Source organism: Acinonyx jubatus, chromosome B1 (assembly GCF_027475565.1).
Source record: "Acinonyx jubatus isolate Ajub_Pintada_27869175 chromosome B1, VMU_Ajub_asm_v1.0, whole genome shotgun sequence".
NCBI classification, from domain to species: domain Eukaryota; kingdom Metazoa; phylum Chordata; class Mammalia; order Carnivora; family Felidae; genus Acinonyx; species Acinonyx jubatus.
The window spans coordinates 106,063,583-106,087,554 of NC_069382.1; the positions used below are offsets into that span (position 1 = coordinate 106,063,583).

At 34.0% G+C, this 23,972-nt stretch overlaps 1 protein-coding gene across 6 annotated transcripts in view; it reads left to right on the top strand.

Moving 5' to 3' along the window:
• LOC106977308 (bifunctional heparan sulfate N-deacetylase/N-sulfotransferase 4) overlaps positions 1-23,972 on the top strand; it is a 382,499-nt gene that overhangs the window by 18,155 nt on the left and 340,372 nt on the right. For 3 of the 6 annotated variants that reach the window (XM_053217011.1, XM_053217016.1, XM_053217013.1), the window contains exon 3: positions 12,823-12,949. The exons of the other annotated variants lie outside the window; for them this stretch is intronic. The gene's annotated coding sequence lies outside the window, so the exon portion shown is untranslated. The remainder of the gene's footprint in view (positions 1-12,822; positions 12,950-23,972) is intronic. 6 annotated transcript variants of the gene reach the window in all.

Genomic DNA, 23,972 nt, shown 5'->3' on the forward strand with positions numbered 1-23,972 from the left:
ACCAAAAACTGTGAGATCGTTAGCTAAGCTGAAATCATGAGTCGAATGCTCAACTGACTGAGCCACCCCAGTGCCTTGGTATTCTTCATTTTTAAACATGGAAGTGGCACTTGATATCAAGCCTAATCATTTCACTTTTTTTTTAATATTGAGTTCAAGAAAAGGCTAAATATAGAAGAGGCATCTTAGCCTCCATGTTATACATAATTATTTCCTTTTAGTAACCTTTTGAAATTAAATTTTGTATATTCATTCCCTTGTGTACATTTCCTGCTATATATCTAGAAGAAAGCCATGGTGTCAGTGATGAATAGAACCAGTGACCTATCCTTCTCTACAAGAACAAGATATTCTCTCTTGAGAGAACCTACTCTGAATTCTGTGTTTCAGTTCCCTCTCGTAGCTCCTATTTCTCTGCTCAGCCAGCATGTTTTCATAGTAGCAGATTCAGATTCTTCTCAGGAAAGAAGACCAAAAGATCAGTGTCGAATTAGCCACATTAAATGCTCTGATCAGACTCAAATATAATTTTCAAGAGTATATTTGAATTTATCAAATATTTTTTTAATCCATAGTGCTTCTTTTAGTTCAGATAGAAAGCTCAGATCACTTCTTTTTTTACATTAATGAGAATAAAGTACCCTCTGCCATGCAAGGTTATTCAGGTGCCTTTTCCAAATTTCAGGTATATTTTCTCTCATGTATTCATTCATTTATTCACTCATTTCTTAGTTAATTCAATCATTAGTGATTTTTCCACAAGCATTGATCCTTAAGTGTGAATACAAAAATAGTCTATAGAAATGATATACTTTGACATAAAAACCAGTTATTGATAATTCAATGTATATTTTAATAGTCTAATCTTAAAAGCTAGTTGAAATTTTAACAAATTATGAATATTTCTAAAATCCTTCCTTGAAAGAAACTTGATTCTTTGGCTCAACATTTTTCTCCAGTAAAACAGTTAAGAAATTTCGTGTTAGATGTTTGATCTTTTAGATCTTCCATCCATAGCAACTGAAAGATAACACTTTGTAATTCAAAGTTATTTATGGAAATATTTCACTGAACTAGTGAGGCTCTTATGGTATAGTCACAAAATAAAGTTATTTTCTTCTCTTCCTATTCATTTAAACCTATTCTGTGAGAATAGACTTTCCTGCCTTAGATGAAATATTTGACAGCTTCTTTAACTCTTTGGTTGTACTGGTTTCATTCAAATGAGAAGGATCTCACCTGAATAATTAAGAAGGCCAGTTCAGCATAATAATTAAAAACTTAGTGTTGAATTCAGTTCTTAATCTTATTCCTTTCAACAGAGGGAGACTTCCAGTAGGGAAACTTGCAGAAGGAAAGGGCTGAATGCATGGCTTCCTTTCTATTTCCTGCATAGGTTACTGCTCTGCTCCCATCCTCACTAGGCTGTAATAGGCTACTCTACAATTAAAGAGAGTGGGAGATTAGTGAGAAAAGAGGTAAAGGGCAGGAATTTTGCTACTTGACAGATATTAATGTTATTAGGCATTGAATTTCTCTGTGATTTTAAGGTCTTTAAAGCTAACTCTTTCTTGAAGCACATTCACAATGCATTTTCACCTGTCTAGTCATTTGTAATATCCTCCAAAGTTCTTGATTTTGTGATGTTTGGTTCACTCAGTCTTTCTCCGTTGGAATCCCCTTCTTAACCTTCCTCCTTTCACTTTTGGGCAAAATTTCTTTAAGTTAGGTTTAGTGACTCTCACCTACTGTAAGCTAAATGCTTGTGAATCCTTTGTTCTGGTAAATTCTGGAATTCAGTTTATTCCTTTTAATTTTTTAATTAGAACGACTAACAAGCTATACTCTTTCTGGGTGTGGATCTGACACCAATTTCTATGCCTCATCCCTCTAGGGGGTTGTAACAAGTCAATGCTTTTTTTTTTTTTTTTTTAATCTTAGTGCAGTCTACCATTAACAGAGACATTGTTTTCACATATCATGTTTCATCAAATTTAAGACTGCACTGATTTAAGATGTGCAGTTAATTTATATTCTGCCATTAAGAGACAACATCAGTTGAAATACATGCCCTGATTCTAAAGATGTTAGAATGTGAACAGTGGCACATGTTAGAATTGCTGAAAAATGGTCTTGGCTTTCAGAAGTGGGGGAAAATCACTGCTGACAATAGATTAAACTGCCCTCATCGCTGTTGTGGGAAAGCTGTTTTTGCTATTGCTACAGTGGTCTGTGGGTGGAATCCTACAGACTTTGAAAGTTTGACATAGGGATACTAAGAGCAGTAGCAAACAGTGGAAAAGGGTTAGAAGCAGGAACAGCTGTGTCCCCTAGACTGAGAAATAAAAGGTCTCTAGACAGGTGCTAATAGCTCACAGTTCTCAAGTCAGCCTCTTGCGTAAAGTTATTGAACCTATTCTCCTTTCCCCTCAAATCTAATGGCTTGGCTCATTCCCTAGCTCCCTCCTTGTCTTCTTTGCAACTTTTAAAAGTCACTGTTCTTCAGAAGCCAGGCAGAAGTTATGGGAACACCAGAAAACTTCCTCTGCCTGCCTTGGTAAGAAACCTGGTTCCCCATCCTGAAAAGGGACAGTTAACAGGACTTCTTAGGGCAATGCATCTGGTACTTGTCTACCAAAGTACTCATATTTGGAGGGTAAATGCAGGCCTGTGGCTCAATTTCTTTTTTTTTTTTTAATTTTTTTTAATGTTTATTTAATTTTGAGAGAGAAAGAGAGACAGAGCATGAGCAGGGGAGGTGCAGAGAGAGGGAGATACAGAATCCGAAGCATGCTCCAGACTCTGAGCTGTCTGCACAGAGCCCATCGCGGGGCTCAGACCCACGAACTATGAGATCATGACCCGAGCCAGAGTCCTACCCAGGTGCTCCTGTGGCTCAATTTCTAAATTTTGAAGTATATTTATGGAAATTTTGAATCTATATGCTTGTTTTGAAATTTACTAAATTTTTGGAAGTTGATAATTCTGGAAGAAGTGCCACGTTATTCTGGGTCGATGTCTTCTTTCTTTTTAATTTTTTTAATGTTTATTTTTGAGAGAGACAGAATGTGAATGGGGGAGGAGCAGAGAGAGAGAGAGACAGATCTGAAGTAGGCTTCAGACTCTGAGCTGTCAGCATAGAGCCTGACACAGGGCTCAAACTCACAAACCTCGAGATCATGACCTGAGCTGAAGCCAGAAGAGCCAACCAGGCACCCCGGGTTGATGTCTTCTTAAAGCTCCTCTGCTTTGCATTAGAAGAAATTATGTCAATCTCAAACATGTTTCAGTTGCTCCAATTTTTTTTTTGAACCTAGAGGATTGTATCACCTCTTTCATAAGTCCTTCTTAGATATTCCACCACCTAATTTTGGGATATAGTAGCAGTGGGCACTTACTAGGGAGAAAGAGGGAAAGATTCTCATCTGAATATGAAATAGCTATTTAATTTCAATAGCTTTGTTACCTTTCTAGCTAACATTCCTTGTGTAGTGGTGCATATGGAGGCATTCATAATTTTTTTACATGTTAAAAATACTAGCATGCTTATTAAAAAGTAACATTTTATTTATTTTTATTCAAGCTTCATTTCTGAAAACAGGAGTTCTTACAAATAGTATCTCCATATTGATTGGCCTTTGAGTTCTACCTTACCATTTCCATATTTTCATGCTGACAATTACAAAATCCTAAAACCTAGAAACACCTTCACAAATAACTATTCATAGGGTATTAATAGATTTGCATTACATAAATGCAACATAAATTAGTTAATAAAGCTAAACTAAAAAAAAAATGTTTTTTAAATCGTTCAGATTTTGGCTCAACAGGACCCTATAGGAATTGGCTGCCCAGTGTTGAACTAATTGAAAATAAGAACACGTAACAAATGTAAATAATAAATCCTATAGATTATGATAATTTATGTACAAACTAAAATATATAAAGTACAAATGTGTTCCAGGAGCATATTAGAAGGAATTTGCAAGGTTTTTAAAGAAAATGTCTCATTTACCTTATTTCTTTCTTGATTCCTCTATCTGGGACAGCTCTCCCATCTCCAAGACACATAGGTCTACGCTTTGACATCCCCTCCTATCTGAATGGAATCTTTTTTTTCATTTTTTTTAATTTTTTTTAACGTTTATTTATTTTTGAGACAGAGAGAGACAGAGCATGAATGGGGGAGGGTCAGAGAGAGGGAGACACAGAATCTGAAACAGGCTTCAGGCTCTGAGCTGTCAGCAAAGAGCCCGACGTGGGGCTCGAACTCACGGACTGCGAGATCATGATGTGAGCCGAAGTCGGCCGCTCAATCGACTGAGCCACCCAAGCGCCCCTAAATGGAATCTTAACAATGAAATAAAACAATGTGATTGAGATTTTGTTGCAAGCATCTTCCATAATCCATATACTTGTAGTAATCTCTCTGACCACCTTCACTCACTGTCTCATTGTATTTGATACTTTATTCAAAGGTGGTCCCAGTGACTGACCTTATCCACTTTCATTTCTCCCCACTTTAGTATCTAACTCCAGACTCTTTCATAGATATTCAATAAATGCTTGTTTGTTGTTGTTGTTGTTGTTGTTGTCTTTAATCAAAATGAGGAAGAAGGCTCAACAAACCTTGGTGACTCTGAGATTAAAGGTGAGATTGAGGAGGAAATGGCTAAAATGAGAACAGAATGTTTTAGTCCTTTGCAAGCAATGTGTTAGGGGGATTTTTCCTCCCTCAAGCTCAAGACCCTTTATCAAATTATTCTCAATATTGTATGTACTCATTCACTAAGTAATTACCAACTCTTTAATATGTTCTAGACTTGGTGTGTATGTATATGCATGTGCTTTGAGGGATGAAAGTTAGAGAGGAACGATGAAAGTATAAGGGGATGGAAATAAAATCTTCAAGTTGAGGAGTAATCAGCCACATAAATAATTAAAATATATATGAAAACAATGAAACACAAGTAAGTAACACGTGCCTTGGGAGCATAATAGAGGGTCAAATTAATGAAATCATCGTGACCCCACTGGAATGTGTTAGCATCCATGAAATATTTTCTAGGAGTTTGAGAATGACATTGTGTAACTGTTGGCAAAACTGTTTTTCTTTTATTAATGAATAGCTAATATGGCAGAAGTCTTCAAGATTAGAACTGTGATCCCTATACAGAAGAAGGGATCTACATGAAATCAAGAAAATTATAGAACATGGAGCCTTAATGAAATAGGGCACAAAACCTATTATCAAGAATTGCTGAGTGAATCAACCCTATAGAAAAATAACATTTTTTAATGTCAAAAATTTGAGTTATTTCAGGAGGAAATAAAGAGGAAATATTTAATACTATCTACTCATCCTTTCAAAAACATTGCCATGGATATTCATAAGATAGCTGAGTAATCATTCAGTGGGGTGTTGACTTCAGATAAGATGAAAAACTAGTACTATTGTTTAACATGTGTCATGTATTACACCATTTTCTTCTGACAGTTCTGTGAGATACACAAATGAATATCATCCTCATGTTACAGATAAGGCAGTTGAAGTGTTTAAGTGAGTAACATTTCTGTGTTCCTAAAGTCTGGCTCCAGCGTCTTAACTATTTTATATTTTATTTTAATTTTTTTTTAGTAAAAACATTTTTTTAATGTTCATTTGTTTTTGAGACAGAGAAAGACAGAGTGTGAATGGGGGAGGGTCAGAGAGAGGGAGACACAGAATCTGAAGCAGGCTCCAGGCTCCGAGCTGTCAGCACAGAGCCGGACATGGGGCTCAAACTCGCGGAGTGTGAGATCATGACCTGAGCCGATGTCGGATGCTTAACTGACTGAGCCACCCAGGCGCCCCTTATTTTATATTTTATACTGTCTGTTTGGCAACAGGAAACACCTCATAAAGATAAGCTGGAAATTTTGTTAAAGAGATCCCTTAGTGTTCAGTAAGTTCAGCAACCAATCATCTCCCTTGACATCTTCCTACACAGTTTCTAAAGTAGGACATAACTATGAAATCCTCAAGTTTTGAAAGTAACCTAAAGTCTTCTGAAATCTAGTGATAAAATGAGAACAAGGCAAATATTTTTTTTTAATCATTATAACCAAGGAGCTGATTCTCAACAAGTATCCGATAGAAGCACAGCCTAGATTCTACTAGGTTATGACAGGTGCATGAAGATGCAGGACAAAGGATGGGCAAATAGAGAGGAAAGCAAGCTGTGTAGCAAAAAAACTGGAATAGAAAGGGACTAAGAGAGAATTTGTGTGTGTGTGTGTGTGTGTGTGTGTGTGTGTGTGTGGTGTTTTTGTTGTTGTTTATTGGTCTCTGCTCCTAAGTTTTGCTGGAAAACTTTGGTGAGAGAAAGTGATGCTTAAAGATAAATTTTCTGTGGAATATGTTGTATACTACTTTAAAGAAAGTTACAATAAAGATCTACTGAATTCCTCAAGTCTTTAAGAGTTGTCCTTGTAACTCAATAATTTTTTAATATGACATCTCAGAGATTAGCCATTATGGTGACCAGTTATATCTACATTAAATCTAGATATCTGTCTACCTATTTATCTATCTATCCATTTATCTACCTACCTATCTCTCTCTTGAGAGAGAGAGAGAGAGAGAGAGAGAGAGAGAGAGAGATTGTTTAGGGCATATACCAAAATATTTTATGTGAGAGTGACTCTAATATAAAGTATTTATAAAATGAGTGAACATACTTATAAAATAAATTGAATACTGAGCTCTAGATAACAATATAAAAAAATATCTGAAAAGCATTTTAAATTGTATTATAAGAAAATGGGCCTAAAACTCAGCATCAATCTTAAAGTCCAATGAAATGGTTTCTCAGAAAGGCATTAGAAACTCAACAGAAAATTATCTTTTAGTTTTATATAAAAAAGCTATGTGGTTATGATCACTATGCATCAAGAAGGATATGATGGAACCACAAATGGCAATGAAAATGAACCAATATATAAGGGAAGGAAGATTACATCAGGAAATAGTAAAATGAAGAACTAATTTAAAATGAAGAATTAAAATGAGAGAGAAGGAGAACAGAATTTGAAAATTATGGTTGTGAAACCATGAGTAAGTTAACCTCAGAATTATTCACCAATTTCCCAAATGCAGTAAGAGGTCCTGTAGTGAATGACTATTGTTTTACTGTCCAGCCAACCATGTCGCTTTCTGGTAACAGAGCAAGCACCTTTTCTTTTTTTCTTTTGAGAGAAATATCCCTACCACTCACTTATCAGTTCATGCTATTAGTTTGGGAAAGATGAGGGATTGGCTCAGGCTCGAGTCTTTCCAGAAAAACTCATCCAACTCAATCTGGACCAATGAAAGTCAATGATGAGAAATTGCTAGGACCATTGTGAAAAGTAAATTCACTTTCACTGAAATATTTAAATTAATAGAATATATTTTAGCAATTTTTGGGAAGATAGCCTACATAAGATTGAAGCCATCAAAAAAGAATATCCAATTGGGATGGGGAGAGAAAGAGCGTGCTAGTGAATTCAGCTGATAAGAGCCAGGTCTATCTCAGGGATTTTTAGGTATATGGGCCAATAAATTATTTTTCTATGTAAAATAGTTATAGGTAATTTTCTGTTACTTTGAACAAAAAGAATAAATGCACACTTTGAAGTCCAAGCGAGAATATTTGAAAATAGTGTTGGTTTGAAACCTCCCTGAGTGCAATGTGAAACCAACTTCTATATGTGAGGGCAAAGGCAGATCAATGAAAGAAGCAGACCACCCAGACTGAAAGGTGGCAGTTTTAATAAACAAAGGTACTTAATGATGACACTTGTCTTGAGCACAAGACGAATAAATCTCTGTACCTACCCACCAAAATCTTACCAGTTTAAATAGAAGCCTTAACTGAGTTAAGTCACATACCCAAGTCCAGATGGCCTCAACATCACATTTATATCTCAAGACTGCATCCTTTGAGCAGCTTCTGGTAGCAGAGAAGGCAAGCAGAGTATGCATTCCAAGAACACGGGTGGGGGTGAAGAGCCTCCAATTGCCTGGGTCCAGTTTATGGGTCAGCTAGCAGTCACATCTTCAAGACCTCCTCCACCACTCCAGCCCTTGTGACTGTCTCTTGCAATCTCACATGCACCTCCCTCCTGCCTCTTCTGCAATGTATCCCTGAGCAGTCATCAGAGGGTTTCACTAGCGTGGAGGTGGCTCATTGGTGTCTATCTGGCTGCATTGGAGGTAGACTCCACAGCAATAATATAGGAAACTCAAACTAAGACAATAATTCCCCAAATCAGTGACAACTTTTTCCACCAAGTGCTTCATGATTTAAACCATTGATTTATTAAGTCTCTTAGGCTGGGGGTTAGATCATTCAGGGCATTTACTATGCCCTCGTGATTTTATAAAGATGACACCTTAGGAGACTGATCAAGTATGAACACAGAACATTCTGTTTGGATAATGGCACAGGTGCCTCCTTGTAAGGCAGTAATAATGTCCAAGGCTATCCTATTCTGGAGGACTGCTTTTCTCATTAGAGACATTATAGTGTTTATCAAGGACAGGCTTCGTTGTCTATCATTTAAGGTTTGCTGCATGAACTCAGTAAGGGCTTCTATGTGTGGTATAATGTCCTCTAGGCCAATGGAGGAGATAAAGACAGAGGCCAAATGATTGTATCAGTGGAAAACAGAATGGGCCCACCTAGTGTGGAGAAGAGAGGGGTTGGCAGTTGTTACTGTGTGTAACCCAGGGTACCGTGGTCCAGCCATACAGGTCAAAGCCATGGCCAAAGACCATTTGTGCCATATAACCATAGGGTACCATTTGGGGTCAACCAATAAATACCTGGGCAGGGAGACCAGTCAGTGTCAAACCAGTCACTATCTTTAGTACGATAGAATGACTACACAGATCCAGTGAAATCCATTCCATACTTCTGGCATAATTGGGGTGGTTCTGTTTAGAGTGAATTTTCTGTTCTCAACAGAAAAGATAAAACACAGGTTGTCCATAACCCAAGGTAAACCACATAAACCTATCCCAAATCTGAACATAGCCAGCCAAGGCTCTATAGTGGTTATTTTTAGGACCCTTCCAGTCAGCAGTTTGATGTGCTGCCTTGCAGCATTTTTGGCAGATAAAGAATACCCATGCCCACTGTAACAGAGAGTGTGTGCCACAGGCCGGGTCTCTGGAACTATACTAGTAATATCAAATGAATTAAGAATACTAGTCCTAACTTGTTCTTTAACTTATTGCTTTAGGGCCTTCCAATCCCCTCCTTGGAGTAGTGATACCTACCATGGCAATCCTGACAAGCTAGAGAGGAGCAGCTGCCCACATACCTAACAGTTGGATTGATTCCTTTGTTGGGCAAACAAATGGGCCCACTCTAGAAGGGCATTTCCATCAGATGCCCATACTATGCCTGGACACCATAGGAGCAGTAGAAGTCTAAGGTCAAAAATATGGATATTTTGTAGGAAATTATATGAGGAAGTCATTCTCTAAGAATTACACTTGTGGCTTGATCCTTAAATGTTAACGTGGCTGCAGCTTTAGGAATTTGACCAGGTTGTGTGTACCATACATGTTGGCCAAGGAAGGCAGCACTGTTGATAAGGAGGGGGCTAGGAGTGAGATATCCCAGACCAGGACTCCCACTTTTCTCCCCTTTCAATGGTGTATATTCCATTGCAGGTATCATGTGCTTCAACAGGTCCAGTTTGCAGCAGAACAAAGGAATCCCAGTGGAGATTGAATAGTTTCCCCTTACCCAGGGGTGTGAAGAAACTCACCTATCTTGGTGGGACATCTCATTGTACCTGCTTTTTCACAAGTGTCTGGATCTTTAAAAAAAAAAAAATGTTTACTTTTGAGACAAAGAGCGGGAGCAGGGAAGGGGCAGAGAGAGAGGGAGACAGAGAATCCAAGCAGTCTCTACAGTGACAGCAACGAGTGGATGCAGAGCTTAAATTTGTGATCTATGAGTGACCTAAAACTGAAGTTGGACAACAGACTGAGCCACCCAGGCCCACCCATGAGTGTCTGATCTTAATCCTCAGGTGTCTGTATTTTAATCCTCAGTATCATGTGCCCTCCTAGTTTTGTAAATGGCACTAAGTTCTCCAATATATTATCCTCTTCTTCCACCTTGTCTCCCAGCCCCTAAGCTAGTAGAGTGTGGACAACCAAATGTCTGTCTCTAAGCTCGTCTTCCCACTTTCTAACTTGAATTTCAACCTCTAGTTGGGCATCGTTATCCAGCCAAACTGCCTGCAGTGGAAGTGAGTGCCCTGCAGCAACTATTCATTTTACTTCTTAGCTTAAGATGCACTACATGCAGTGCTCAAACAAGTGCATTAAACCAGATGGCATTTTCAAGGTGTCCTCATATTCAGTGAGATGGTCTACTAGCATCTAACATATAGACTGTGCCTCCCCATGTTGAGGTTGCTGGTCAAGGCAATGTTTCCCCTACAGACAACTCCTTTCTCAAAGCCCATTTCTTCAATCTGCTGTCTGGCTTGCCAATTTCACATTCACAACATCCTTGGGAATCTCCTCAGTGAAATCTGAAACCAGAATCCACACACAAAAAGAGACTAAGGAAAGAAACTGACTACTTCAAATTGGTAGGTAGCAATTTTCATAAGCAAAGGCACAGATAATGCTTATCTTGCCTGGCCACAAGTAGACCTCTGCACTCACGTGGCAGAATCTTAAAAGTTCATTTAGAGGCCTTAACTAGATTCAGTTACCTACCCAGTCAAGATAGCTTCAATACCACATTTCTGTCTCAAGGCTGTATCCTTGGAGCAGCTTTTGGGAGGGAGAAAGGCTAGGGCAACATGCATTCCAAGGACAGGGGATTGCATAGGGAGCCTCCAATTGCCTGGGTCCAGCTTGAGAGTCAACTAGTGGTCACGTCTTCTTGGTGACCTCTTCCAACAAATAGCTAGAGAAAGTATTTTGTAATTTTAATTGGATAAATAGATTTAGAAATTAGATTAACATAATTATATATAGTTCTGCATTTTCAAAGTCAAAATTTGGTATAATATCATGGAGAACAGTTATAACTGCCATAGAATTTTTGTTAATAATGCATTGTTTTTCTGAATTAACTGTTGATGTGATTGTATTATTTATTCCTCTGTTACATGAAAATTAATAATTTTCTTTGCAATTTTTTCTTAATATAAAGAGGTGAGATATTAATAGTCTGTTCATAAAAAAGTATATGTGGACTTAATAGAAAGCATAGAAGTGGATATATTATACTACTGGATAAAATTTTAATAATTTCTTCCTGATATAAAATGTATAACAAGTTATGGATTATGTCACAATAAGATCTAAGGATTTGGAGGATTTTTAAGGGCTATCTAGGCCATTCTCCAACTTTTATAGTTTAATTAATAAGCATGTGGTAGTACTTGAAATTTTCACGTACTTTCTTCTGCATTAGGTAGCTATTTCCATTGAAGATATTTTAGTTGTATGAATGCTATTTCTTGCATTGATATGAAATATGTCCCCTTTCAAATTCAAACTATAATTTCTCACTCTGTATTCTGAAACAATACAGACTATTTCAATCAAGCTATTATATTTCCCTTTAAACTTTAGTCCAAATATCCTTTATTAAAACATTTTAGTAGGATATTCTGCCATATTTGAGTTTATTAAAAATTAGTAGAATACAGTGGCATATCCCATTAAAACATTTTGATTCATATATAGCTGTGGCTCACTATGTGCCAAGTGCAGTGCTTGGCAGGAGAAAGAGCAATATGCCGGGCAGAGAAAATTTCTCCTCCCATATATCATATTCTCTGGATGGAAAATATATAAATATATAAAATATTGTGCATTGTTGTGACCATAAATAAACAAGATGATGAAAAGGTGTTGCCCTGGGAGGGAAAAACATTAGATACAGTGAATGATCAAAGCATTCATCTTTAGGAGGTGATATTTGAGTTGAGACCTGAATAATAAGAAAAGGTCGTCATGAGATCTGGGGAAAAAGCATTCCTAGCAAAGTCAGGCAAAGATCTTCAGACACATAATCACTAGGAGAAAACAGCTTTGCTTGATTTCTAATCTCATCTTTTCTGATACAGTCTAGAAGTTTTTTCACCCAAAGTTAAGTCTTAGAGATAAATATATTTTAAACTAATTGTTAATAAACTTAAGTACAGTAGAACTATTACTTTCTGTGATTTGATGCTCTGATTCAATTAATGCAGCCTGAGATTACATTAGCCTTTTTATCAGTCAAATTGCATTATTGATTCATATTAATGAAGCACCATTTTCAGTACAATTTTTAAAAATAATTTTTACCAGGTAATTAGTTTCATTAACATGGCTCTTTTCCCTTGCACTCTTGGGAATGACTAAAATAAGGAATTGGGAGTTTTGCAACAGAGTTAAAATAATAGTTATAATTAACAGCAAAAGACTTTAATTCAGTTGCTATTATATGAGTCTGGCAAATCTTTCCATTCTCCCTCTGCAAACAAATTCTTGATTTTTATAGGTGTTTGCCTGCAGGCTTACAATAAATGGAGATGGGTAGTTTTTCTATTTAGAATTCATAGACATTGTGCCTTTCTGAGATGATTCATTCACTGCAGTCTCTGTAAGTGTCCTTTCTACACTGCTAGGATTCACCATGCTCCCTCCCTTAGCTGTATGCAGATCTGTGTTGCTATAATTCACTGTCTAGCTACTATAAATCTTTCAGTAATTCTACAAAAGTAAAACTTATTTTTTTTAAATGAGGTAATCATACATTTATCTCTTTCCAGTTGTACCAGATATCTCCAGCTTCATTTTATCATCATCCCAGAGAGGGTTGTTTCTAATCTTCAAAGGCCAAATTTCTTCTCTAATCTACAAACTTCTTTAGCATTTGCCACACTTCTGTGTTTTCCTGTGAGTAACTTCCTATGATAATCTACAGTAGAAATGAACATTAAGATGGACATTAACTAACACTCCTCTTGGGGTATTTTTACAGAAAATAATTTATCTTCCAATATTTTCATTATCATTGCTTCTCAAGGCTCAGTTCTGACCCTCAGAAACTTGCACTCTACTTTTTTCTTTGTAATTGCGCATTCACTCAACTATTCAGTGATGATTGAAAATAGATAATTCCACTTCAGAATTTTCTCCAGAATTATTGGGACTCAGTCCAATTACCTATATCAATATTTTTACTTGGATGTGTCTCACATCTTGAAACTAAACCTGAATTATAAGTAATATTTGATGACCTACTGAATTATAAGTAATATTCGATGACCTACCAACTAATATATATTTTTATATTTGTTTGTTGCATTTAACAAATACTTACATTAAATTTACTATAGACTGGTCGGTCTCTGGCTGGTTGCAGCTCCCACCATTCAGATTTCTGCCTATTCATCCTCATTCCTCACTACCTCATGTCCTAGGAAATGAATCTTTTAGAAAAGGGAACGAAAAGAAAGAAGAAAAAGCATAAAGAATAGCTCTCGACATTCCTAAAGTCCTACTTTTATAGAAAAAGCATCTTTATCTGTTTCCTTTTCTTTTTTCTTGCATATTACTACATTTTTTTACCATTCTAATAACGCCCTTCATTACGCATTCTAGGTTGTATATATTTCTTACTAAAAAGTTGAAGTCAAAGTAATAGTTATAAAACTGACTCTAGGGATGGCTAGGTGGCTCAGTCAGTTAAGCGACTGACTCTTGATTTCAACTCAGATCATGATCTCATGATCTCATGGTTGTGAGATGGAGCCCCATCTTGGGCTTTGCACTGGACATGGTATCTGTTTAAGATTCCCTCTCTCCATCTGCCCCTTCCCTGCTTTTGTGCTTGTTCTCTCTCCCTCTTAAAAAAATGACTTTAAAAAGTAGTCTCTCATTTATTTTTATTTGATTCCAAATAGAACAGAATCCCTGGGTTGGGGTGAGGGCGACATCTGACTACTAAGAATGATTCTAACTTTTTCCTTTTTCTAGATTCTATATTTTAATATAACTTATAATTACTATTGTTGAGTTTATTTACATAATCCTGTACTTTAGTAATTTGTTTTGGGTTAAGTGTACAACTTTATTTTTGTTATTTTTTTTACAACTTTATAACATATAAATTTATCATTTTAGAATTGGGCCATCATATAGGCCAATGTGTTTTAGAACACTAGTATTCATTGTATTTGACACCCTTTCTAGCTTTATTTAAAATATGAATTCAACTAATGATTCAGTGTTTTCCTTTGTTTATTATTTTGACATCTATCACTTATTAATAGCTAGACAAGGAGTGGGAACTTTACTCCATCAGTGTTGGTGTTCCCTACTTAATTATGACCATCTAAAAGAAAACCATGTATAATTTTATAGTTAAATTCAATACGTAGTACTTAAATATTTCAAATTTCAATGTTACTCGATGACAAAAGACAGATACAAACAGTGAGTTACAATTTAAAATTCTTTTAAATGCCTCCAGTAAATCAACAACAAAATAGTTTTTCTTCTTAAACTATTTGGTAACTTGGTATTAGTCAAACCCTTTTTTTTTCTATTGAGATATAATTGATATATAACATTGTAGTATATAACAATTTATACCTATAACAGAGGCAACATCTATGTAAGATTAATATTTCTAACCTTTTTAGTGTGTTTAGCTAAAACTTGGGATTTTTTTTTATAAGACTGATTTATGCGATTGAAACCAAATGACATTTATAATAAGGAGGTTGTATTCTTTGTCTTCACATTAATTTTATATTTTCTAGTATTACTTTTATAAAATATGTAGTTTATTTAGATGACAACATGACACTCTTCTCAACTCAGTAAATAACTAATCTTAAAAGTGATTCAAAAAATAAAAGTGATTCAGTGGTTTAGAATGGAGCCTGAATGTTTTTTTTTTTTCTTATGATAAATCCTGACATTCATGTCACTATGTACTTCAATCTAGGGTAAAATGAGGATATACAATGTGACAATTATATTAATGTAGTAGAGAAAGAGGGTGTGGCCAAATGTCAGAAAACTAGAATAAATTTTCAAATAGAAAAAAAGGCAAAGTGTATTATATTTGGTAAAAGAGATGATTCCATCTCTTAACCTAACAAGAAAAAATTAAATATTTAATGAAAAATCAAATATCTAGTGAATGAAATAATAAATGGAATAATCATAAATCAAGAATTAAAAAATTGGAGGGGCATTTAAATTTTGCATAGTTCAACTATCTATTTAATGACTAAGGTCTTCATATGACATCTTCATTATATATATTTGAACCTATATTGGGAATATATTCAAATTTTGACTGCTTTATTGAAAAATTTTATATGCATTAATCTATCATATATACTAATTTTTCTCCTGTTGGCCTAAATTATATCATTGGAAGTCCTACAAATTTACTCACCTTCTTCATTCATAGAACAGTTCAACAACCATTTAAAAGAAACCAATGTGTTCTCTTATTCAGTACAATACATACCCAGTTCATTCAAATGTTCATATGTTGGTTCTAAGTTTCTTTTAAGTTCCTTCACTAAAATACTAAGTCTTCCTAGCTCATACTCTATCTTTCTCATTTTAAAATTGAAAATGATAATACCCATATAATCTGAAGAGTGTATAAGGGAAACCTGATCATTACCTATTTCATTCTAAATACCATGTTTCTTTTAATGAATGTGAAGAGTTGACTGTTTTGGTTGTCATATCATGGATTGATTCAAATGTTCATAATGCTGGTAATCATGAAAGGGCCATCACTTTTTTTTTATTATTTTAACTTTTCACAATTTTAGCCTCAACCAATTATACCAACTATATAGTTCTAGTTGGATGGTTGTTTTGTGATCCAGTATGCTCTGTATGATTTATTTATTTAATAAATAAATCCCATATCCCCATTTTATAAGGTAGAAAGATTATGATAAAGGTTTATTGTTTGATCTGATCTTTGAAGATAAAAATAAGAATTATGTTGATGAATGGTCATTTTTTTCAGTTTTTATTTAAAGTTCAATTAGTTAACATTCAGTGTAATATTAGTTTCAAGTGTATAATATAGTTCAACACTTGCATACAACATCCGGTGCTCATCACAAGTGCACTCTTTAATCCCCATCACCTGTTTCACTTATTCTCCTCTGATAACCATCACTTTGTTGTCGGTAGTTAAGAGTATGTTTCTTGATTTGCCTCTCTCTTTTTCTCTTTGCTTGTTTGTTTTGTTTCTTGAATTCCACATATTAGTGAAATGAGACTGAAAATATGCTTGATACATTGAACAATAGGCTATAAGAAACAGAGGAATGAATTAGTAACCTAGAAGACAAAATAATGGAAAGATAATGAAGCTGAACAAAAGAGAGAAAGAAGAATTACATGACATGAGAATGGACTTAGGGAACTGAATAACTCCATCAAATATAATAGCATTTGTTAATTATAGGAATTCCAGAAGAGAGAGAGAAAAGGAAGCATAAAATTTATCTCAAGAAATAGCAGCAGAAACCTTCCCTAATCTTGGGAAGAAAACAGGCATCCAGATCCAGAAAGCATCAAAATCAGCAAAAGCAGGCCAACACCAAGACATATTGTAATTAAATTTGCAAAATATAGGGATAAGGAAAAATCTTAAAAGCAACAAGACAAAAGAAGCCCTTAACTTACAAGGCAAAACCCATAAGGCTAGAGTTTCCCAGACAAACAAAAACTAAAGGAGTTCATGACCACTAAACTAGCCCTGACAGAAATATTAAAGGGGACTCTAAGTACAAAGGAGAGATCAAAAGTGACAGAGACAAGAAACATCAGAGAAAATCTCCAGAAACAATGGCAAAACAAGTAATAAAATGGCAGTAACTACATAGCTATCACTAATTACTTTGAATGTAAATGGACTAAATGTTCCAATCAAAAGAGATGGGGTGTCAAAATGGATTAAAAAAAAAAACAAGACATATCTATATACTGCCTATAAAAGACTCATTTTAGACCTAAAGACACCTGCAGGTTGAAATTGAGGGGATGGAAAACATTTGTCATTAAATGGATGTCAAAAGAAAGCTGGAGTAGCAATATTTATAACAGATAACCTAGACTTTAAAACAAAGATTGTAAAAAGACAAGGACATTATGTAATCATAAAGGGGACAATCCAACAAGAAGATGTAATAATTGTAAATATTTATGTCCCCAACTCAATAGCATCCAAATATATAAATCAACTAATAACAAACATAAAGGAACTAATTGATAATAACACAGTAATAGTAAGGGACTTTAACATCCCACTTCACATCAATGGAAAGATCATCTAAACAGAAAATCAATGGAAATAATAGCTTTGAATGACACACTGGACCAGATGGATTTTACAGATATTGAAAAGGGAACTTAAAATAATTCCATACAATCTAATTTATCTTTATTAAGTCTATGTGAATTTTTCAGATAACCACTGGCAGATTTATTTAATGTAAATCTTTTAACTTTTATCACAAAGCATATTAACATGGAAGCTTTAAGTAAAGAAGAAAAGGGACTTTTAGTTTCCTGGAAATCAGCATATACTTGGGATGATAAAAAACAGCTGAAAATGCAGGAACTGTATTATTTCTTAAACAATTTGAGATGTGTATCTTTGGAAGCTAAGAACAATAGAAGCAACCATGAATCTTTATTTTGCCTATATATACTCTCTCTTTCCATGATATAATGTTCCTAAATGAAATAAAAATTATTTTGTGAATATGTTGGCAAACTGTGTAAGCCCCTGATATTAATGGTGATATTAATGGTTCTATTAAAACTTCAACTAAAAATGTTTCTGATTTTAACAGCATCAATGTATCATTAATAGAACCCTGCACATCTAAATATATATCCAAAAACAGCTTCCAGTTTGAAATTCAGGTACCACCTGTATTAGTTTAGGATTTACATTGTTAATATTTAATTTGGACTTTGCAGTAGAGATGTGCTGAGCTTTTTGGTATATATTTAGTTAAAAGAGTCAGCAAACCACAGTCAAACACCTATCTCTTGGCTGTATTTCTGTCTTTATTTTAGATAAGCTTTTCTCATGTCAAATTAATACCAAAAATAGATAATGCATTTTAAAAGTTAGGTTATGGTTTTTTAGTTGTTATCATATTTATGTATGTTATTTTTGTTATATTAAAATGGTGATAATATTGCAGCAGTAAATATTCAAAAGATAGTTTTACTTAGGCATATAAAAATCTATAAATTATTCATTTTCCCCATATGGTATAATAGTGATAATGACCACATGCAATGTAAAAAGAGGAAAGGAAGCACTATTTACATAAATTCACAATTAGTTCAAGCATAGCTATGAACTTTTAATTTATGTTAAGATTTCATTTTTTGAAATCTAAAATATTTGTTTGATATCTGTCTTGAATACACAGCTCAAAATGTGTGTTGCTTAGGTAATCTTTCTGAATGATTTTAAGCTCAAATATAGCATATACTATGCCTGTTCTTCATTAAAAATAAAAGAATAAAAGGTAATGAATATTAAAACTTAGAAGAAGAAAATGGTAGTAACACACATCTCAAATGTAAAGGAACAAGCAACAGTGATTTAATATAATTTAATATAATAATTTACCTGAAATTTAGCCCAATATATCATGTTATGCTTTCCAAATGTTTATGCTGTTTTAGTAGATTTTCACTTATTTCTACCAGAGCATGTTGTTGTATAGCCCATATCTTATACAATAAAAACATATGCAAGTGAAATGAGTGATTTATTTGCAAAAAAAAAAAAAAAAGAATTCTACCTAGAAAGGGCATAGGTAAAGTGAAGAATATATTGAAATCTGCATGTAAAAAATGAAAGAGTGTATTACTAACTCATCATTGAACTGACTATGCAAACTATGAGTTGCTTCCTTTATGACAAAATTATAAAGATTTATTTTCTTTCTTCTTTTCCCTTATTTTTGGGTTCAGGGAGTTTATTAATGAGGAGAAGGAGAGCATGCAAGAATTTAAGAAATAATGTGTCCTTTAATTGTTATACTGAATAGCAACTCTTACCGATCCTTTTAACGCATAATATAGTCATTTCATTGATTTAAATAGATGGCTCATGTTTACCAGCTTTAAATGTAAGAGATACACTGATTTTAAATAATAACTTGAAGGAAGAATAGTATGTTTTAATTAAAAGTAGTCGGATGGAACTTTCAAAATAATTTGTCAGAGTATCACGGATATGAGGCTAGCCTCGGAAGCCAGATTCTCTGGATTCAAATCCCTGCAACATCCCTTGTCACGGGATGACTAGGGAAGTTCACCTAACTTCTCTGCTTGTTTCTCTATCATGAAATATTGTGTTGAAAATGAAAACAGTTCATAAATGAAGAGTATCTACCACATGGCATGTTCTCAGTGAGTGCTCATTTCTAATAGCAAAAGTGTCCCTATGCTTGCGTGTGTGTGCATGCCTATGCGTATCTATGTGTTTCTGTAGATGTCTAGTGAGAATAGAGTGGGTGAAGAATAAATATCCTAGAATGCTTTTCCCATTTTTCCAATATATGAGCAAATAATAACTGAATAATCATGCAAATTGGGAGGGGTGCTTCTTTTCAGAGGCATCAACCCAGCAAATGTGATTTAACCTCTGAATACCAAGATATGTACCCATTACAGAAGTATGAATGCCCTGCCATTTTTTTCCCTCAAAGGGTGTTATTTCAAATCATGGAAAAACATATTTCAGGAGTTTTAAGATCAGATAATGAAATATGTGTATTTTTAAATAGTATTAAACAAAATAAAACCAATTTTGCAAAGCATTTTGCTTTTGTTGAAATAAATAAGGCAAAGAAAACATTTTTGCTTGCTTTATACCGATTTTTGGGTAAAATGATATGGAGAATACCATTAAAATTTCAACATTAGAGAGAATATGTGCATGATGAAAAGGGTTTTTCATATTACAATGTAAAAACACTAAAGGGAAGCCAAACAAGTATTGCCTTTTGGTTCAAAATTAACTACCTAAATATTGCCTTTTTAAAGAACTATTTGTTGGAAGCTAATAAGATTTCAGTAATAAGTTTAAATAGAATTCAATTATCTCTATGTATACATATATATATATATGACAAAATGAGTTACATATTGATTTTTTTTATTAAGCACACATATTTCTTTAAAAATAACATTATATTATGCAATTTATTTGCCCTCTAAAATTGATAATTGGGTTTGGAAGGAAAGTCATTACAATATATCATATGTAGTGATTTATGCCACAGTAAATATTTGTATATTTTATGGAATAATTTACAAAGATACTTAAATTACTGATTGAATATATTGTGAAATATATGAATACTGATTGACTTAGTTTACAATCGCATGTATCTACAATAATCCTTCAGCTGATAAAATTTATAAAACAACAGCTCAGGAGCTTAACTGTAGCAAGTTATTTATACTCCAAAAAGCCAAATGACAGTGAGTGCAACCACATAATTGATGAGTTAAATGAGTTTTATGTTCCCAAAACAATTTTAAAGCTGAGTAACCCAAATTTATTAGCCATATCCAGATGGAATATAAAGTCAATATATTGCTGTTTATGTATCAAGTCAGAGAAAATTATTAAGGATGATTTCAGCCATGGATAGTAAGGGTGGGGGACCTTGGTTAAATTCTGAGGCTATAATTCAAGGAAATTTTGGTAGCTGCAAAGCTAGTGTAACAAATAAGATAACTGTGCTGTAATAGACTTTAGTTGAATTATTTTCTTGACTTAAAAAATGTAAAACTGGAGTTGAAGTAGCAACTCCATAAAACATTTCAAAAATAATGTTGGAAAGAAGTATTTTATTCAGGCTTATTAGCAAGACTTCATATATAAGGAACTTGTAAAAAAATATATAGATATTTTAATACAGCTAAAATAGAAATGAGCTATTGGCAAGTACTTAAAATGATTCTGTTTTAGCACCATTTTATTGTAGGAAATTGGAAAGATTTTTTTTCCAGAATAATAAAATACTAAATGGCTTTAGCTGAGAAGATAGCATGCATCTTGGTCATTAACAATTATCATATAAATAGAATATATGATATGAAATATCAAAAAATATTAAAGGAGTATATACGAAGGGAAGATTAAAAATAAGTATTTTTAGGAGCACCTGGGGGCTCAGTCGTTTAAGCATCTGACTTGGGCTTACAGTTCTGAGTTCGAGCCCCACGCTGGCCTCTGCTCTGACAGCTCGGAGCTTGAGGCTGCTTCAGATTCTGTCTCTCTCTCTCTCTCTCTGTTTCTCCCCCACTCACACTCTGTCTCTCTCTCAGAAATAAATAAAGATTAAAAATATTATTTTAAAAATAAATATTTTTATAGTCATTGAGCGGTTTTCATTCTAATATTAAATTGTATTAGATAGAATACATGGGACCCAGACCCAAAACCTCAAGTTATTCACTGTGTAATTTTAGAAAAGATGCTCAAATTCTCAACATAGTATATTGAATCATACCTTACCTCTGCTCATACCTGCACAGCCAATTAGTATGTAATTGTTGAGAAATGTGAAGATTTGAGATCTTACTCTATAGGAAGCTAACAAGTTAGTTTATGATGGTTTCATGAGTACTTGGAGAACATTGGAGAAACCTGAGTCAGAGAAAAAGAACTATATTGCATATAGCACTAAAAATGGGATTAACTTCAGCATATGTGTGTCAATTTCTTTTGCTCGCCAGTCCCACAAGGAACAAGCCAATGGGCCCACATGGGCCCACTCACTGGATTGTATTTCAGGAAAGGCATTCTGAGCATAAGCTTGCCCTCCCTATAGACTGGAGACAAAAATTATCTTTATTACATTAAACAATAAGCATGTCTCCCTTTGCTGTAGAGGGCAACACTATACCTATCTTCAAAGACTGTTCACCACATAAATCCAGAACAATATTCCAGAACAAAAATGGCAGACAGTGTCTCACTGCAGGGTATGCAAAAATGTGAGCAAACTATGAGAAATAACAAGTACCATTCATTTATTCAAAAAAATATTATGCTGTATTATACCCTAGACACTATTCTGGAAATTCAGGATATATTGATAAATAAGTCAGACTAGGTCCCTACTCTCATAAAGCTTAAATCCTAATAAAAATAAAAAATAAAAGGGAATTTCAGGAAATGATTAAGTTAATGATACGGAGAGAAACTTGACATCTGTAAGAAAATTATATAATGGATAAAGGAAAATTTCTTTGACATTACTTTTGAGTTGCAACCTAAATCATAAGATCTAGAGAAGTGAGAATCATGACAGATGGAAAAGTGAGTAGAAGGGCCCTGAAAGTTGAATAAAAAATATAGTTATGTTAACAAATTTGAGATTAGACATATGGACAAATTCCTACAAAATATGTATTACCTGTCTGAAGAAGAAATATAAAGCATAAATGCCCCTATAGACTTTGAAGAAATTTGTTCTGTATTTTAAAGCATTTTTCCATGTAAGAAATGTATTTGACAGGCTAGTTTTAGAAGTATTTAAACAAATGTTACCTATGAATTCTAATATCTTATAAACTTCTCAAAATAAACAGGAATGGGGGAAAAAAGAGAACATTCCCTAACACATAGTATAAGCCTGATGTAAATTTAATATCTAAGTCAGAGGAAGAGTGTATGGAAAGATATTAATACCCAATCATCTTCAGGAACAGAGAATCAAAAACAAAAAATAAAATATTAGTGAAGAAAGGAGAGATTTTCAAGAAGAAAGAAGAGGTTAACTTGTTTTGCATATATTAAAAACTCATGAGTCATGATTAAAATTCTTAGCAATTCATTCCTGTGACCTTAACCAAGAGGACTTGAAAGGGTTGAGAAGAAACCCCAATTAGCATGAGTTGAGGAGGAAATATGGGTACCAAGTGAGATCATACATATGAAACCAATTCTTTCATTTTAAAGTGTTAAGATGCAGCTCAAACATCATCTCTTTCTGAAACCTTTCATCTCTTTTATGAAACCTTTCTTAACTCTTCTGACTGAATAAAATGTTCATACTCTGATTTTAGCACATATCTTTGTTGTTAATAAGGTGTCACCCCATAGGTGTTGGGAATATTGAAAGCATTACCTTATCTTTCTTGTCTTTCCATCAAAACTACATCTTTGTATATTAAAGTGATTAATAGAATTTTTGCAAGGTAAAATTGAGTTAAATTGAATTGCAATGTAAAGTAATAATCAAATTCATTGAATTTAATAATTGTGTATATCTTAAATAATAGATTCACATGATTCTTAGACCTAGATTCATTCATAATCAGTGATACTGTTAACAGTATGTTGACTACTCCAAATATTTGGGGGAAAATATAGCATCACATTTAGACATGTGTTCAAATGCAAGTACATTAGTTAAATTCACCATTATGATGTTTTCCTAAAGATCATGTATTGCTTGGAAGTTATTTAAGCTGTCAAAGCAAAGCAGCAGGAAACAATTTTTCACACTACTTAAAAGTGTTAAAAATATAGTGTGTGGTGGGGTGAGTGTGTAAACAATGTTAAATAATAACATTTTATCTGAATTTCATTAAAGCTAGTATTGAAACTTGAAGCACAACTAAATATATAACTGAATGTGGCTTTCTCTGTTAACAAAAGCATGCTTTCTCTGAAACCTTTCATTTTTCCATTTGGCTTCTCTAGAATGGCTCTAGATGAGATTACTTGTTCTCACTTCCTCTTTTGTATGATAAAATGTAAATCCATGAAGATATGCAGTTTATATTTTATTTTGATTCACCATAACCCGCTGGAGGCAAAACCAAGGGATGCTTATGAAGTGAAAATGAATATAGTTTTGGTTTGTCTATCATC